The sequence below is a fragment of the Poecilia formosa genome, unplaced genomic scaffold (genome assembly GCF_000485575.1).
Source record: "Poecilia formosa unplaced genomic scaffold, Poecilia_formosa-5.1.2 Scaffold382, whole genome shotgun sequence".
NCBI classification, from domain to species: domain Eukaryota; kingdom Metazoa; phylum Chordata; class Actinopteri; order Cyprinodontiformes; family Poeciliidae; genus Poecilia; species Poecilia formosa.
This window is the reverse complement of record NW_006800321.1, coordinates 512,353-524,394: the sequence shown is the minus strand read 5'-3', so window position 1 is coordinate 524,394 and position 12,042 is coordinate 512,353. Positions and strand designations below refer to the sequence as shown.

At 38.3% G+C, this 12,042-nt stretch overlaps 1 long non-coding RNA gene across 1 annotated transcript; it reads right to left on the bottom strand.

Moving 5' to 3' along the window:
* Positions 1 to 195: 195 nt before the first annotated feature.
* Positions 196 to 1,990, bottom strand: LOC107833433 (uncharacterized). Its single transcript, XR_001659178.1, has 3 exons — positions 1,782 to 1,990; positions 806 to 891; positions 196 to 716 (listed from the first exon to the last, which is right to left on the bottom strand). It is a non-coding gene; the product is annotated as an uncharacterized LOC107833433 (long non-coding RNA).
* Between the last annotated feature and the right edge of the window lie 10,052 nt (positions 1,991 to 12,042).

Genomic DNA, 12,042 nt, shown 5'->3' with positions numbered 1-12,042 from the left:
CAAAATTAAAACAATAAAAGACCTGAAATATTTCAGTTGGTGTGCAATGAATCTAAAATATATGACAATTTAATTTTTATCATGACATTATGGAAAATAATTAGTTTTATCATAATATTCTAATTTTATGACCAGCACCTGTATGCATTTAAATGATCATCATAATAAAGAGTGTTCACTCTGCCAGTGAAAAGCAAGGATCTTAAACTCCTCAATTGTCGTGCAAGTCACATCAATGTTGAAAACTGTAGGCTGGATTAATTTACAGAAGTTGTAGAGGAATTCATGGTGCTTTGCCCTGAAGGTGAAGTGTGCTTTGAAAGTTCATCAAAAGCTACCTTGGATGATCTTGTGATTACTGATGGTGAAGTGTCTTTGGTGCTGCTCTTGTTTTCACCAACATGCTTTAGGAAGGGCTGTCCTGGTTGCATGGCAATGAGGAAGGCTTCAACACAGGCTTGCATCTTTGACATAATGATAAGACGAATGATAAAAATTATTAAATATATTTAGCAGAACAGCTACATTCAGATAGCAAACAAAGCCAATGAGAAAGTGTTTCTACAAAGAAGTAGGATCATTAGAATAACCACATACCTGCACATATCTGACAACATGGTCCACATTTTGACATGAGCTGTTTTTGATTCTTCTTGTGGCCTTTGGATGTAGGATGAAGCACATGAACCAACAGAAGAATGCCTGGTTTTCCCAGCCTGGAGGAACAACAGGATAAATAACAGACACATTAGGATAATAAATAAACATTTTAAAGAGAAGTGTGAGCAAAACTAACCAGACCCACCTGTGTGTGTGTGTGTGTGCGTCACCATCACAGTCATTCAAAATACTTTGTCCAGCAGGTTTACCCTGGAGAGCATTTTTCACCACCTACAACATAAAGCATAAAAATGTCAGAAATAATTACCATGAACACAACTCAGACGTTAGGCATTACAGAAATTAGTCAGCTTATAGAAACATTCTGGACAGCATTTCTTCTACCAACCTGTCAGAAGAAATGTGTTGAAGTCATCATAACAGGCTTCAGTCACCAACATGACGTACTAATGAAGAAAAAAAGAGGCAGCCAATATGTCATTATTTATTATCATTATTATTTATAGAGGCAAAAACATTTTGGCATAGCTTTGCTCGCATAGATCAAACCACCGGTCCAGCACAGCCACTTTCCCCATTATGCCGTCTATAGCCGAAAACTTCAAGAAAACGACTCCGCAGGTAAATAATGTTAACTCAAACTGCCTTTCTGACAGTTTTAATGTTTGTTTAACCACCCGACACCCCATGCTACACCTGCTTGGCTAGCTTTAACTGCTAACAAAAACAATAAACTAAGGGTGCTCACGTCCAGTCCTCGAGAGCTACCGTCCTGCAACTTTTCAATGCATCTTTATTCCGACAGACCAGGATCAGCTCTGAACAAACCTGCTAACCAGCCTTTCATTTGATTCAGGTGTGTTAATTGTTAAGCATAAGTTGATACTCTTGCGCAAACAGAAAGTTAATGCATTCATAAAAAATAATCAAAAACATGATGATCTTAATATGGAACTTACCTTGTTTTTTTTGTTTTGTTTTTGTTTTAATAGATCTTTATTGAGATACAGAATACATAACAGTACAAACACAGCATACATTGTGGTATAATGTCTGCCAGGGGTTTACAAACATTGAGACAATACATCACCATTACATTACATAAATACATTAAAGATAGAACATAAAGACCAAAGTTTTAATAGCTTTCGGGAACTTACCTTGTTATGATAAGATCCAGACAAGACGTCATACTGCTGTCTCCCGGGTAAACACGTGACGTCACAGATACGTTGCGATTGTGGGAGCAACTCTTTAGCAAACACTATTTCTTTAGGGAAACTGACAAACCTATCTTTAAATTTGACTAAGCAAGTGTTTAATTAACATTGTAGTTTTAACATACAACACCAACACTGGTAATCTAACACTTTTGATTGAACACTCTGTAGATTTCGATTCATTCCCTAAAAGATTTATTATGTAAATTATGTTTTCTTTCCGTTTAATATTGACTTTAAATGCTGGTTCTCTAAGATGCAAATATAGGTAAAATGTCTTGCCCAGGAAAAAAACTGTATTGTACAATTATTTTGTGGTAGTTTACTGCCAGTCATCAGTCTTTATTGTGACAACAGAAGAAGACATCAAATTGACAATATCCTACCGTATTTTGGAATAACAGTTACTGCTGGAATTTCACTGTAATTTTACAGCCATTTCTAAGAGTGTAGGTGAATATTAACTAAACTGCATAAAACTGCGGCTAAAATATATGTTAATATAATTACAATTTGACGGGTAAAAATAGTACATGACCGATTTTTTTTAATGCTGTGTCAATATGACAGACAAAAAAGTCTAGCATGGCCTCTGCACCCATACATCTAATACTTAAATTAATGTTTGTCTGTTTATTAAATACATGAACAGCCCGATCCTATAGTCCCTCGGTTTCTGCTACACTCCAGTTAAGCCTCCTTCCGACCTCCAGTGAGGAGTTGAAGAGTTTAATTGCACGAGGGACAAAGGAGTTTCTCGGTCTGTTGGTCTTCCACTTTGGAAGAAGCAGTTCCCCACTGAATCTTATTTCCTGGCTGCTGATGGCAGTGTGCAGAGGGTGACTGGCATTGTCCATAATAGCCTTGAGTTTCTGCAATGTTGCAAAGTCCAGTGTTCCTAGCAGTGTTCAGAGATGCTTCCATTTCAGCACACCTTGGCGTGTAACAAGACAACAGACAGGTAAAACAACCCCAGTAGTTTTCCACAGATGTTAAAGGATCTCAGCCTCCTGGTCTGGACCTTCTTTTAGATCTGTTGTATTACTTGTCCAGTTCAACTTGTTTTCCAGGTACAGGCCAAGATATTTATAGGTCTGCACGACCTCCACCTCCACCCCTCCTATCAGAACTGGTCGTGGACAGCCTGCTTCCTCCTGAAGTCAATGACCGCTTCCTTTGTCTTGGATGCATTTAGCTGTTTGCTGTTTCTATGGCACCAGATAAAGTCCCTCACCAGGCTCCTGTACACAACTTCATATTTTTTTTAAAGTCAACGTCAACATGATAAAAGTCGACATCGACTAGTCACGTTTCACTTATATAGCGAAAATGTAAGTGAAACGTAAGTGAGAATGCTTCACAACTTACAGGCTTCATTATCTATATTCACGTAAATATGGACAAAGTCTGTTATGCATTATTAAAAGAACTAAAAAGACAACATTATTCCAGACTTCTTTATCAGCAGCTGAGTCTGGTAATAAGTTGAGTTCGACTTATTTTTACTTTTTCCCGAACAATGGCAGGCACTGATGATCGGGTATATTCTCATTTTGGATAGCTGCGCATATAGGACTTAAACTGTTACATTGGCTACAGTTGTGCTTTTGGAGCATTATGATGAACGGATTCTATTTGATTACAGTTAAATTCAGTGCAGCCTCATGCTATCAATGCGCAGGATGCTCTGCTGACTCAGGAGCGACTCTCTGACTTTGCGGGATGAACCAATATAAGACTGCCATCCTCTGTCCCACACTGACAGGTGTGTTGTATGGTGGACATCCTCCCATAGTGTTGAGATTTCCTGGATGGAGAAGAAACAGAGCTAGGTGCCCAACTAGCTCATAAAACTCTAACCCTCTATTAGGATTGTGGGAAATAAAGGAATTTGTCAGAAGAGAATTTTAGGCAATTTGTACACCCAATTAAGTCAGAGCCTGAGTCAGTTTTGGAGTTCATCAATAAGGAAAACATCATCAAAATGAGGAAAGTTAGCAAGAAAGCTCCTTAGCAATGTTAAGAAGGATAATTGGAATAAGGAAAACAAAACAAAAATAACATTGAGAAGAGGATAAAAAATGTGTGTAATACAATTTAAAAATAATTAATAGATAAGAGTGATGAGACAAGATGCATATTTTTAAATTATATTGCATGAATTCACTTAATTTCCTTTTGAAATTAATAAGGTATTTTTGAATTTGAATTTACATCTCCATTTATGTTTTTTTGGGAGATACTAATTTTATTTCCTGACAAAAGCAAACCACATGATTGAAAAAATATCTAAATCTAGAGTATCAATACTCTTTTGGTTTAACTGTGCTTGAGTTGTGCCGATAGATGTGTCTTTCCAGAGAAACACAGAGCTTTTCCTTTATGGGGACACCAGATGTCGCCATTTATCTTTCTCTGTTTTGACTATTGCTCCACTTGTATCAAAAAGTTTTCTTAAACAGTGACATATTGATTAAGATTTTGAGACTGGATGGTATTTACTTCCCTCAGCATGTGCCAGTAAGGACTGAATTCTTTTTCAAACAGGAATACTGAAGTGATTTATGAGGTGAAGAACAGTGACTGGCCAGCCCTTTCCTATTGTTGTGGAATGGGAGGTTCCAGCTATGCAGCTCTTGGGAAACACCACAGGACATCCTTTTCCTCATTCCTCAAGGATAAAATGAAAATCTATGTGTGTTCCAATGTTTCTTTTGTTTTGTGATGGAAAACAAGAAGGTAAATGTTGATCCATTATGTCAGCCTCCTGGCACATTTGTCTGATTTTACAGAAGAAAACAAAACAGCAAATAGGCTTCACAGATGCTCATTTTTAAATGATCATAACACATTTCTGATAATGTTTTAAATTAGAAAATAGGTAGACATTTTTACGGTTAAGGGGTATAACATTTATATAAAAAAATATTTGTGTTACGGCCTTTCGTCTGGGTCTAACATCTCTGTTTCAGAGCTCCTAATTGGTGTGCTGATTGGAAATGGAGGCAACTGGCCTGTGTCACCAGAACAACATCAGATCCAGCGTGACCATGCAAGATGGCGGCTGGTGCCTTTGAACTTTAAATGCCTGAGCCGATTTTGCTGCAAATCTACATTTAAAAAATACATTTTATCTCCACCAAATATTTGAGGACAACTGATTCACCAACTGAAAGAAGCAGAAGACTGTTTCAGATAAGCCTGCACTTTTAATGAATTTTTAGAGCCGCATGCTATAAACGTGGCGAGACTAGCTCATGACTTAGCCTCTAGCTACATCCTTTGCTCAGAATACCATCAACAAACATAGCAAAGACGTCTTCACAGATTGAAACATGAAAATTGATATAATTAAAGACAAAAGGATTGTTGAAGAGATTCACTCATGTGCATGCCCATCTAAAGACAGAGAAGAATGTACCTCTTCCCTGAAGAAACGCCAAGCTACACAGGCAAGAAATTAATAAAACAAAACCAAATACAATGAAGATGAGGACACTATGGCTGTAACTAGAAAGATAAACAATAGCTGATCAAACTGATGAAGTTGTCAAACATAATACGCTTCAGATTGAAGGGGTAAAGAAATCTGAAGTTCTGTCATAAAGAAGTGGCGGATTTAAAGTGGCAGAATACCGCCCTGAAGGATCAGTGCTCACTCCTGCAAAGAAAGGTCGACGTTCTCAGATTTAAAATGGACGAAGCAGACTTCTACAGCCGGAGGCTCAATCTCAGACTTCACGGTGTTCCAGAAAAAGGTGATAACAATATTCGAAGCCGTGTTGAAGAAATCTGCTGTGAGGTGCTGCCGCGACCGGAGGCTAAGTTGTCTCTGCAATCAATGTGGTCCACAGAGTGAGAAAGCACCAGGATGGAGGCACCACCACACAGGGGCCAGTGATCATCTGGTTTACGTCCAGAACTGCGAGAGGCGCCTTGTGGAAGGGAACCAAGAAGTGGGTCTACCTGAAGAACAACTGGCTCCTCTTCAAGGAGGCTTCTTCTGAGGCAGTGGATAGAGAAACCCACAGCAAGGTATGGCCAGCTGTAGAGGAGGCTTGGAAAAGAGGAGAAAAGACCTATTTTGTTGGCAATAGAGCCTACATTAAAGGGAAAGAAATCAGAGTATAAAGCTATGCAGAGTGTGAATAACTCAGTTCTGTTAAGCTAATCAGTTATATTCATATGCTTAAAGTTTACTAATGGAGGTGAAAACTTGCTCTATGCAGCACTTTCATACAGTTCAGTTTAGTTACTTTGAAAAAGTTACTTTTTTCGGATTACTGACTACTCCTTGAAAAAGTAACTTACCGATTACTTGATTTGGCAAGTAACTAAGTTACATTAAAAGTAACTTTTTTAGTTTCTTTCAGCAGCTGCTGATAACAACACTCTGCCACCTGTGAAAATTAAATTGATCTTTGGCAAAACTTAATTGCAAGCTATTTTTGTTGGGATCCTGGGTGTTCATATTTTTGGGGGAGGGGTTGCTGCTTTTCCTTCCATGCACTAGGGGTCGCCTGGAGGCTATTCCTGGAGGGCTTGGACCTGTTGCACTGATCTGATTCACCTGCAGATAAGTATCTCATCTAGAGGAGCATAAGAGGAAGAGGCAGCCTACACTTCGGTGCCAGAGTGTTTTGCCAGTTTTGGAATTACAGGCCACCTGTTCATTTCTAGCGATTGCTTTTTTTGTGATCTCCTTGTGACATTGTTTTTTGTACCTCCTTCTCATCCACTCTCCTTGTGACGCTGTGGTCTCTTCGTTTTGAAGTTCCAGCACCATAACTCTCATCCAGCATTTTTCCACTCTCCTTGTGACGCTGGTGGATTTTACCCACCAGATGCCCAAGTACCTGTTACCTCCTTGTTGTGACCAGATGTCCCCAGATCTCCACGTAGGCTGTTCTCCTTGCTCCTGCCACAGAGAAACCAGGTCTGACCTTATCCGCCCTCCAGTGCCGCCTTCATCGCTCGTTAGCTCAGCAGCAACCCCCCCTTTTCAAGACATCCACCCTGGAACCATCAGATCTCCCCTGGGTCCTGAATCACTTCACCATAAGTAAGAATGTTTCAATTTTTTCTGCACATTGCCATTTCCTTCAGCCAGTGAACTCACCATTATCTCTCCTCCTCCAGTCACCCGCCCAGAGCGCTGATCCAACCCTGGAACTAACTGTTTGCCTTTTTCTTGATTATTGCCATCTTTGTAAAACATCATTTAACTGATTTTCTGGTGTTCTTGGATGTGGGTCAGAAAATTAAAACCCGACATGACAATTTTATAATAGTAATATCAACAATGCATTTCCACTTACAAGGCTGAACTGAAAGGGAGATTGTTTAATGGTTACAACAGTACAAAAAAAGTTTAATTTGTGTGTTCCACTATTGTCTGGAAAACTCTAAAAAGGATTTTAAAGGCTCCATGCCCCAGCCTCCAGGTTCTGCATTACGGCCCTGCGTTTGGTGTCAGAGCGCAGGGCATAGCGCTCCTACTGCGGCTCCACAACTGGGATATCCTACTCTCTCCACGGCCCTGTCCTTCTGCACAGATTTGACACATATCTTAATAATAATGATTATAATGGCGTTTTAGTTGGGCAACTTTACGGACTCGTTCATTCGTGGCTGTTTTCACGTTCATTGCGCTGTTCATATTAGTCTCGATGTTTTCTGGAGCGCAACGTGAAGCTCGACGTTGTTCACAGCAAATATATTAACAAAGACATCATCAGGGAAATAATGGGCAGGGAGAGTCTGACGTAAACGACCTGGATGACAGACAAATTCTGGGATTTATTATGTGTCTCTGCTTATTTCCAAGCCCAAACGTTCAAAAACGAGCCCCAAAAAGTGCAACCCGCGACTCATTAAATCTGCAAGCGACTTTAGAAACAAAACAAGCCCAAAGCCGCTTATAATAATCGGACTTGGCAACAGAAACTCAAACTAGTTCCTGTTTTTCCAGCAGTGAAATGCGCATCTCTCTGCTCCCTCCACTGTTTACATTTCTGTCGCTGCTGCTGCTGTCGCATAGAAACGGCGGTCGCTCCTCAAGACGCATAGAGTAAATAAAATGGTGATTTCGTTAAGTAACTGTAATCTGACTACTGGATTTGAAATAGAAACACGTTAGATTACTGGTTCCTGAAAAAAGTGGTCCGATGTCAGTAACGCGTTACTGATATCCATGTTCATTTCTGTTCTATTAATGCCAGGGGTGTTAGAAACAAATTAAATATTTCTTTTTTGCCAAAATAAGGGGGCAGATTTTTTATTTATTTTTTCCCAAGAAACACATGCTACAGAAACGAATTCGACATTCTGAAAGAGTCGAGGGGGAAGTAGATGTGGTAGTCTTTCGGTAGCAACAGGTCAGCAGGGGTTGCTGCTCTACAAGGGAAATTCAGAGGAAGCATTATACAGCAATTTACAGACACCAATGGTAGCTGTAAATACACAACTACTATCTACTAGTAGTTGATATTGATCAGACAGAGTTTATATTAAATATCCATGGATCTATCTATGGATTCAAAAATCAAAAAGAAAATGCCACCTTACTTTCAACAATAGAAACTAAGATCAATTTCTTATTATCCTCTTTTCCTGGAGGTAAAATTATATGGGGAGTACATTTTGTCATGGATGAGAGTAAAGACAGATGGCCACCAAAAAACGAATCAGCATCCAGTTTAGAATGTACCTGTAACGTGTTATAGGCCTAATTGATAAATGGAGAAATAAACATTTTGATTTCAATGTTTACACATGGAGTAACAAGGACAGCTCACAACAATCATGCACAGACAGCTGAGTTCTTTGGATATTGTAGATAAAATGATTTACTCAGATAGAACCCTCTGCTCTTACTGACCACAAACCCATTACTGTTAATGGGTTTGTAGCTTTGATTGTGCCAGGTTATGAAATTAACCTGCCAGAATCATAGCTAAGCGTGAATTTTTAGTGTCAGTCAACACAGTTTGATCGTCTATCTTCAGTCTTAACTTTAACCCAGGTTGAAATAGTTTTATGATACCAAAGTCAGCAAGCTTCAGATTATGGCAGTTATAGATGTTGGTCACTATCACTGAAACCATATTTTGTTGCTTCAGCAGTAATGAAGGTAGACCTGGACCTGCAGGAACATCATCTGCTGCTAGACTTTATTCACCAGAACAAACTGAAAGGTTCTTCATTTATGTTGACTTCTCAACATACTTAAGGATTTAGTCTAATGTTCACACATAGGCCTGTCACAATAATCAATAAATCAATTAATCGGATGATAAATTAAAACAAATTTAATCATTTCCATTGGCCTGATTTATCATTTCTCTTTTTTCTTTCTACCAAAAACTGGATGATAAAAGTCTTTAGTTTGGTACTTCGGTCTTGACTAGCCCTTATTTTGAAAAGCAACTTTGTTTACAAATACTTCAAAATTCATTAGTTTTATTTATTCTGGATATTAAAAATGTCTTCCAGTCCCAGTGTTAAATGTTCATTAGAATTTAAAGTTTAATGACCTTTGAGAATGTATTCTTGCATTATTATTTAATCATTACCATTATATTACTTAAAAATGGTTTCAAAAGAAAATATCGTTTGAGAACTTCTGGAACAATTTATGATACAGTAAATTTTTTCTACGTGAAAGACTATTCACACATCCTCCAGAAAAGAAAAATTTCTACTTGTATTGTGATGATTCAAGTAATTTTCAGGTTCAGTGATGGTCTGTCAAAGTCAGGTCTGTCGGTGCATCAGCTGCTCAGGAAAATCAACATAAATTTGTCGTATTTAAATACACAGCTTTATGGTGTTTTCTTTTGTTAATTGATTATAGTAAATATTTGAAACTCCATGTAAGTTTTAAGACATTTCATTGCTAACTTTAGGTAGCTGTGAATCCACCCATGTTAATTTGAATCTATTTTGTTACAGATTCAACAGATTTGTTGCAATCTTAAATAGTTAATCTGTCCTTTGTGTGCAATGAAATGAACATTAAAGTTAATTCAGGAAACACTTTTGTCATCTTCTTTCTACATTATAAATTGAATGATGCCTCTATTTATGACATCAAACTTTTTTTCTGTCATAAAGCAGTGGTCAAACTATGGCTAAATGGTTGTAATTTACTTTCAACAAATGGAAACCAAAATGGTTTTAAAGACACTAACTTCTCATCTACCTCAACACAGGTAAAGTTTCCACTGTATGCAAGTAAATGTGACTATGATTGAGTGAAAATTGTACAGCAGGGCTTTAACTCCAGTTCATAAGGGTCGGTGTCCTCCAACCTTTAGATGTCTCTTCTTTAATGCACCTGAGTCAAATCATGAGGTCAGAGGTCATTAGCACGACTCTGGAGACCTTGACTGTCCTAAGCAGCCATTTAATTCAGGTGTGTTGGACCAGGACGTATCTAAATGTTGCAGGACACCAGACATCGATGCCTGGATCTGAGGATCCTGTTGGAGGATCAGTGTGTTCCTGCAGCAGCTCCATCGGATCAGAAGGTAGATGAGATCTGAAAGATCCTGATCCTCCAAAAAGTAAAACACCACCAGACCCGATCCATCAGCCGTTTCATCCTCTGTAGAGATAAATATAAAATGTTATTTATACACATAGAAATTCAAAACATTAGAATCAAAAGGCAATTTATTTCATTTAATTATATTCACTTTTTGAATAAAGTAAAAGGCAAATCAGAATATCTCACAAACTATAAATATCAGTCAGCAACGTGACTTAGGAATTTGATTGGAACCTTTTGGGCAAAACAGATCCTGTAAGAACCACCCAGAGATAATTTTTATGGATTAAAGACTCAAACTGTGCTGAGTGACACTAAAAATCGATGCTTAGCTGTGAAGAGCTAAAGTAGCATAGTTGACATAAACATTATCTCTCACTAACAGAAACATATGAGGAGGGCAGAGTGTTAAAAGACCAGACATATAAAACGTAATATGAAATAATTTATAATTACTCCATGTCTTATTATAATCGGAGAGCAAAGCCTGCAGGTTTAGCTTGTACTTACTTCAGAGCTAGGGTTGCCACCCGTCCCTTAAAATATGGAATCGTCCCGTATTTGGCTGTTGAATGTTGCGTCCCGTATTGAACCGATACGGGACGCGATTTGTTCCGTATTCTATAAATGTCCGATAGACACGCCTATCACACACATATCAACACTAAGTGTAACAATAACGACCAAAACAAAACACAGGAAATATTAAAGTCAGCTACATTGTCATTGCGGGAGTGAAAGGACCCCAGAACGCTATGGACTGATGCTGTTGTCACGGTTGCCTAGAGACAGACACTATGCATCAACCCGCGTCTTTTTACAACGTCCTCGACCCGACTGTTCACCGTACTTAGAAGTAAAACCTCTCATAAAGATACAGACGTGCGAGGGAAGACGCAAATCCTAGGCTGAATAATGTTAGTGAGAATGAACACAGGCAATTAAAAAAATGTGTCCATCGTGGCGCAGTGTGCTGCTGTATGCATGATCAGGAGAGGAACTGCAGACCCGTCAGAACCTAAAACACTTGACATCAGCATCTCTTCATCCTTCAATCATCTCCCGAGGCTGATATGGTACAGAAGATTTTGCTATGAGTAAGTTTCTTATTGTGCTTTTACTGGTTTGATTATTTGCTTATTTAATGTATAATAATAGCAGCCTAAATAATACAAATTGTCATTTAAAGAACAAGACATACAAATAGATTAACAATAAATACATACATATTTCCTACTTTAAGGGGTTTGTTAGGGCTTTCTGTAGGTTTTATTTTGAAATGCTGATACACTCCTGAACAAAATCTTAAGACCAGTCAAAAAATTGCAAGAATTTGCATTTTGCACTATTGGATCTTAAGAAGGTTCTAAGTAGAGGTTCACAATGTTAAAGGAAAAAATCAGTGCAAGAGACAAGAACTTTTGAGCAGGGAATTTTCTGAAAACTGCAGTTACACTCAAACATGATTTTTTCAGCTGATCAAAAGTTTAAGACCATAGTCTTTAAAAGCCAAAAGCTGTGCAAAAATCTGGATTCCATGTCATTTTCTGTCAAGTCTTTACACTGTCAAGACCTGGAGGCAAAACCAAAAAAGCTCACCGATTTTGAACGTGGTAGGATTGTTGAGCTGCATAAGCAAGGCCTCTCCCA